The sequence below is a fragment of the Rhipicephalus sanguineus genome, chromosome 2 (genome assembly GCF_013339695.2).
Source record: "Rhipicephalus sanguineus isolate Rsan-2018 chromosome 2, BIME_Rsan_1.4, whole genome shotgun sequence".
Classification (NCBI taxonomy): domain Eukaryota; kingdom Metazoa; phylum Arthropoda; class Arachnida; order Ixodida; family Ixodidae; genus Rhipicephalus; species Rhipicephalus sanguineus.
Window position 1 is genome coordinate 180,264,415 of NC_051177.1, and position 7,024 is coordinate 180,271,438.

Below are 7,024 nucleotides of genomic sequence, written 5' to 3' on the forward strand. Positions count from 1 at the left end.
CGCCCTTTGGGCGAACATGCAGGGAGGAAACGTAATCTATCAGCGCTTGTCCATAGCTCGTTATTTTGTTTGCCAATGGATGATACGAAAGCAGGCGTGCTTTCGTTAGCTGTCTGTGGATGGCGCTGCAGACAGCTGCCGCAGAGCACAGGCCACGCGCTCGCGCGTTCCCTTTCATAAAGGACGACAGTCTACACCCATTTCCAGGGAGACTGCCATGCAAGATTAGACCGTATCTATGTACCAGTTTAATTTTTGCCGCTTTGTACCAACTATCTCGTACAGTGCGTCAGTTTTAGCGATCATTGTCTAGTAGCAGTAACTATCGGTGAAACAGAAAAGGCGTGTCGCTTTAACTGGCACACATGGAAGCTTAACGATAAGCTGTTAGAAGATGAACCTTTCCTTCAAAAACTAAAACAACAGATCAATAACTTACTGAACGATGATTCAGATAACTTTTTGTCCTTATGGGAAATGTTTAAATCTGACGTCAAACTCATGGCAATAGACCGAGCGTGCACACTACGCAGAAAAGAAAACGAAAGACAACTTCACGATGCACTACAATTCCTACTTACCACTGAAAGTTCTAAACCGGGCCTGTTCGCAAAGCAAATAAAAGAAACTAAGAACAAGCTAGAAGCAATAGACATCGAAAGATATCGAGGTGCAGTGGTCAGAGCATGCGCAAATCAATTCTGGCTCGGGGAAACGCCCACCAAGGGGGCGTTAGGAGACGAAAAGGAATACGCAGTAACAAAAGACATTACTGAAACTTGCTATCATAACGAAGTTACCAGAGAAAAAAAAACATCCAAAAAGCCTTCACTGAACGTTTTCGTTGGCTGTTAAATCAGAAACATGAAGATACCAAAGTATTTGAACGTAATTTTTTTCCGCTATTGCCACAGCTAGAGAACGAACTATGTGAAGAACTCGAAATGTCACTTACCGTAAACGTAATCAAAAAAGCGATTGAAGGCCTCAAACCAAGTAAATCACCCGGGCTAGATGGGTCAGGCGCAACCCTGTACAAGTGTTTTAAACCAGAAATGTCAGTAGCCTTGCATCGCGTCATCAACGAGTGTTTTGAAAGGAAAAGCATGCCTCCATCGTTTAGGACAAGGCACGTGGCGTTAATTCCTAAAACCAATGATCCGCTTAACGCTCCGTTGAGTACTATAGAGCAATAGGCCTCACGAATACTGACTACAAAGTACTTATGAAAGTAATAGCTAAGCCACTTTACAGAGTTATTAAAACACTAGTAGGCCCACACCAGACATGCGGGATTAAGGGAAGAACGATTTTCACCAATATACATGTAGTGAGAAATATATTCGAGTCATGCGACACTGAAGGAGGCCGAATTGCCATACTCCAGCTAGACCTTGAAAAGGCCTTTGGTAGGGTAACCCACAAAATTTTACTACTAATACTTCAACATGCCAATCTAGGTTCCGTTATCCTAGAGGGCGTTAAAAAGGCTTATGCAGACTGCACAGCCAAACTGATAATAAACAGGCAACTTAGTGAGAGCATTCCAGTTGCCGCCAGCTTGCGCCAGGGCTGTCCAACCTCATCGTTACTATTTGCGCTACATATACAGCTTTATGCCAAAAAATTGTTTCATGTCCCACCATCCAAGGCTTTCGCTATTGTGACAACGTGATCAAAGTGTTGGCGTATGCGGACGACATTGCCGTGCTATGTACAGACAAAGAAAGTGTACAAAAAGTGCAGGGACATAGCCAGGGGGGGTGGGGGGTTCAAACCCCCCCCCGAAATTTTTCGATTTTGCTTGCCTATATATACACGCACACATACAAGCACACGCACGAACCACAAACATACATAAAGTATGGTTGAACACCCCCCCCCCCCCCGAAAAAATTTCTGGCTACGCTCCTGAAAAAGTGGTAAAAGAAACTACATCATTTTGTCAAGCTACGGGGAGCGCTGTAAAGTGGGCAAAAGCCTCGGCATTTGGCATGGAAACTTGCCAACTAAGCCACAACTGTATTGCAACATAGAATGGTCTGAATCCCCAAACGTATACCTCGGCGTCCCATTGCAACCCCACAAGGCGTCTATAGAGCATTGGATTGAAGAAACCAATAGGGTAAATGAAAAAAACTCAGAAATGGGGTCGTCATAAATTCTCAATCTTTTCGAGAGCAAGTGTGCGCAATATACTTCTGATCGCTAATTTTTTTTTATGTTCTACAAGTATTATGCATGACCGGAATGTCAGTGCAGAAACTTCACAGAGTGTCGCCGTTTATATATGGGGCTCGATTTGGGAGCGCACGAGTCGTTGCAATCTGTTACAGAAGGTGCAGCATGGGGGACTAGGCCTAACTCATCTTTTTTTGAAACAATTTGTTTCAAGGTTTATTTATCTCGGCGATCAGAGCAGCGCTTTTTTGAGAAGAGTGTTACAAGTTCGCCTACGAGACCACCTCGCGGACTGTGTTGTGTCAACAAGCTTTGTGACACCTGGCCCACTACCAGGATTTCTACGTGAAATAGTAGCTCCTTATAGAATACTTAAAACACATTTTTCCCTTGAGTATCTGGCGTTAGTTTCAAAGAAAAAGCTGTATAAGGATCTAATAGATGTATTTCTACCTCTACCAGTATATAGATAAAATACTTATCGGGTTCAGAACGCAATGCGCTTAAAAGAGCCAGAGTCATGCCTGTACGAACTTCGGCAAAAACGTTTTTTTTTTCAACTACACACAGAAATGCTCCCTGTGAAATCATGGCTTCAGAGTAAAGGCATTTGTGTTCCCTGGTCGATTAACTGCATATTATCCAGGAAGGCTGAAACAATAAACCATTGTGTTCTCGACTGCCGTGATGCAACATTTTTACGGGACGTCCTTCAACGTAAAATCAAAAAAGATTTTCCGCGATCACCATTTGGCACACGATTTCTGCCCTGTGACGACACGGGGCGTTCCTACTGACATGCTTATGCTGTTATGCATGCGTGCCCCATGGAAGGCTCGCATGACAGTACGACACAAGGACATGGATGCAGGTTCAGCGCAACACTACTTTATCGAAAGTGTGATCTACATGAAAGATGTGCTAAAACATGCAGAAGACGCCCCTGATTTCATTACGACATTGCATGAATTTGCCTCACTAAAGGCCTTTTAAACACACATCATGCTTCAGACTAGCTAGTGTTTTTACCCTTTTCAACTTGTTTTCTGTAACCCTGTTTGTTAAAAAAAAAGAAGAGGTAATCAAGACACAAAAAACACTCGTTAGTACGTAACTCCGCCTGTCACGCGGGTGAGCGGGGTTCGATTCCCCGTCGGGGAGGGTTGTACTTTTTTTTCTTTGGCACACATTTATTTTTTTATATTACGCTACCGAATTCCCTCTCTCCTTCCCCTTGTTTGGGAGCCAGGTACGTTCTTTGCAGTATATTGCGCTATCGATAGCAAGATGTCAGTCTGTGTCCCCGATAAAGCATCTCCTCGTTAGTATAGTGGCCAGTATCCCCGCCTGTCACGCGGGAGACCGGGGTTCGATTCCCCGACGGGGAGCGCTGTACTTTTTTTTCTTTGGCACACATTTATTTTTTTATCTTACGCTACCGGATTCCGTCTCTCCTTCCCCTTGTTTGAAGCCAGGTACGTTCTTTGCAGTATATTGCGCTATCGGTAGCAAGATGTCAGTCTGTGTCCCCGATAAAGCATCTCCTCGTTAGTATAGTGGCCAGTATCCCCGCCTGTCACGCGGGAGACCGGGGTTCGATTCCCCGACGGGGAGCGTTATATTTTTTTTGATTGGCACACATTTATTTTTTTATCTTACGCTACCGGATTCCTTCTCTCCTTCCCCTTGTTTGGGAGCCAGGTACGTTCTTTGCAGTATATTGCGCTATCGGTAGCAAGATGTCAGTCTGTGTCCCCAATAAAGCATCTCCTCGTTAGTATAGTGGCCAGCATCCCCGCCTGTCACGCGGGAGACCGGGGTTCGATTCCCCGACGGTAAGCGTTGTACTTTTTTTTCTTTCGCACACATTTATTTTTTTTTTTATATTACGCTACCGGATTCCTTCTCTCCTTCCCCTTGTTTGAATCCAGGTACGTTCTTTGCAGTATACTGCGCTATCAGTAGCAAGATGTCAGTCTGTGTCCCCGATAAAGCATCTCCTCGTTAGTATAGTGGCCAGTATCCCCGCCTGTCACGCGGGGGACCGGGGTTCGATTCCCCGACGGTAAGCGTTGTACTTTTTTTTCTTTCGCACACATTTATTTTTTTTATATTACGCTACCGGATTCCTTCTCTCCTTCCCCTTGTTTGAATCCAGGTACGTTCTTTGCAGTATACTGCGCTATCAGTAGCAAGATGTCAGTCTGTGTCCCCGATAAAGCATCTCCTCGTTAGTATAGTGGCCAGTATCCCCGCCTGTCACGCTGGAGACCGGGGTTCGATTCCCCGACGGGGAGCGTTGTACTTTTTTTTCTTTCGCACACATTTATTTTTTTATATTACGCTACCGGATTCCTTCTCTCCTTCCCCTTGTTTGAAGCCAGGGACGTTCTTTGCAGTATATTGCGCTATCGGTAGCAAGATGTCAGTCTGTGTGCCATTCTGCTTCCGGCAGCCGAGCTGACCGGATCGCAGTGTCATGGGCTCCGGCGGAGCGGCGATAGCGGCCACTATGGGCCGCGGAAACAGGAATACGGATGACAAGGAATACCAGTTTATTTTTCCTCAGCTGCCAAAAGGAAAACTTTTTAATAACACCGTGTTTTTACACGGAGATGTCAGAGCCAGGCCTTACAAGGTTGAAGATTTTCGGGATGCGCTGACGCCGACGGGCCTGCTGCCCGATGTGGTGAGTCTTGGCGCGTATCAGATAAACCACTTGTGGGCGGTGACCTTCAACGACGGTGCTCCCATGAAACGCCTACTACACTGAAGGAGCTCCAGGTGAAGGGGAGGCGTTGCGTCGTCGTCGACCCGCAGGACCAGCAGGTGAAGCTTAGGCTGCACGTGAGCGACGAAGATGTGCGGGCTTCACTGGCAGCATTTGGAAAGGTGGCGGAAGTGAGCCGTGAGCGGTGGCGGGTCCCGGGCATGGCAGACAAGTGCTCAACCACAAGGGCAGTTCTACTGAAGTTGAAGAGTGGTCTCATGGTTGAGGACCTTCCACACCAGATCCGCGTGGACGGGGAGCTGGCCCTGGTTGTTGTGCCTGGACGGCCGATGCAGTGCTTGCGTTGCCAAGGCACAGGGCATGTCCGTCGTGAGTGCAAGGTGCCACATTGCTCCCGCTGTAGACGGTTCGGGCACGTCGAAGCCGACTGTGTTAGGACGTATGGCTCTGCAACAGGACCAGCGAAGAGCGAGGTGGTGTCCGAGCTCGTCATGGACGCGGCCGAGACGGAGGAGGCCGCTGAAGGAGCCGGCAGCACAGTGGTCCTGGCGACAGCCGGGGGCTCGGCCTCGACAGACACACACAAGTTGGCGGAGGCTCCTCAGCAACTAACCGTACCTGACATCACCCCGTCAGCAGCTGAACCTGTACCGGTCGATCAGGAAGCGGTGCAAGTGGAGGCGGACGAGGCAGCAGAGTTCCAAGGAGAGACGTCCGGAAGCGGGGACGACATGTCACCACGGCCACACTAAAGCGTGCGCGCGACGAGACCGGAGAAATGGACAAGACGTCGTCTACCAACAGCGAGGAGCCGCCTGCAAAGACTCCTCAAGGGAGGCCGTTCACGCTGAGACCCGAACCGAAAATCTCAACTGACAAGAGACCGGCGGACAAGACAAAGCAAAAGAATGCCGGCAAGCAGGATGGTCCTGGAGGCGGCTAGCCGTAGGCTAGACGTGAAAGGTAAGCGCCATGCTCCGGGCCTACTCCTTATAGCGTAGAAGTCACAATGGCACCGTTTCCATCACTCAGCATAGCTACACTGAACGTGAGAGGGTTGGCGGCTGGGCGTAGGCAAAGTCAGCTCCTACGGTTGGTCACCGACCAAGACCTAGCCGTCCAGGAAACTAAGGTTGACGGGGAGGAGGAGACCGGGAGCATGGTGCGTCGTTACACTGACAGATACTATACAGATACTATGCAGTCGTGAGCCATGCGATAGGGACGTCCGCGGGATGTGTTCTTTTTGTAAAAAAACTGCAAGGCCTTCTTGTTCAAAGTGTATATTCATGTCAGTCAGGAAGAGTTGTGTAGTGTGATTTTGTGTTTTGTGAAACTGAATTTCGAGTAATTGGCATATACGCGCCGAATGGTGTGGAAGAGCGTACCCTTTTTTTTTTCGAATCTTTTTCAGTGGATAAATTGTGATAAGCGGGTTGTGTTGTTAGGGGACTTCAATGGTGTTTTAAGTGCACGGGATAGAGTTAACAGTATGGGCATTCTCGACAAAAGCAGTGACGTGTTGTATAAGTTAATTAGCGAGAATGACCTGGACGATGTGTACAACTGTGTCGAAGCGGACCGCGAAGTGATGTACGTGCACGCGATTTCAAGGCACTAGCCATGCGCGGTTAGACCGCATGTACTTATAGCTAGACTTTTTACCATTGTGTCACGGTTACACGGTTGTGCCAGTGTCTTTCTCGGATCATTGCTTGGTTGTATGTCGCTTACGTATGAAGAAACAGCGAAAGTCTTTTAACAGGGAGTTATGGAAACAGAACGACTTATTATTTAATGATGAACAATTTAAAGAAGCAGTACTTGGAACTATTAAGGAAATGCTTACTGAAGAAACTGAAACTGTAGCAGAGAAATGGGAATGTTTAAAGCAGACGGTTAAAAGGAAAGCGCTGGACAGATCGAGCTCTCTAAAATTCGAAGGGCAAATAAAAGAAAGAAGTCTGAATAAAACACTTCAGCAGCTGATAGCCCTCGAAAGCAATGAGCCGGGGACCTGTAAAGACGAGGTGCGCAATATAAAGGAAAAATTAGAACAGTACGACAAGGAGCGTTACAAAGGTGCCTTGGTGCACGCACGTGCTAAAGAAC

The 7,024-nt window shown here is 47.5% G+C and overlaps 2 non-coding genes across 2 annotated transcripts; both read left to right on the forward strand.

Annotated features, from left to right (window-relative positions):
- Nucleotides 1–3,497: 3,497 nt before the first annotated feature.
- Trnad-guc (transfer RNA aspartic acid (anticodon GUC)) lies at nt 3,498–3,569 on the forward strand. The gene has a single exon. It is a non-coding gene; the product is annotated as a tRNA-Asp (tRNA).
- Nucleotides 3,570–3,723: 154 nt separating this feature from the next.
- Trnad-guc (transfer RNA aspartic acid (anticodon GUC)) lies at nt 3,724–3,795 on the forward strand. The gene has a single exon. It is a non-coding gene; the product is annotated as a tRNA-Asp (tRNA).
- Nucleotides 3,796–7,024: the final 3,229 nt, after the last annotated feature.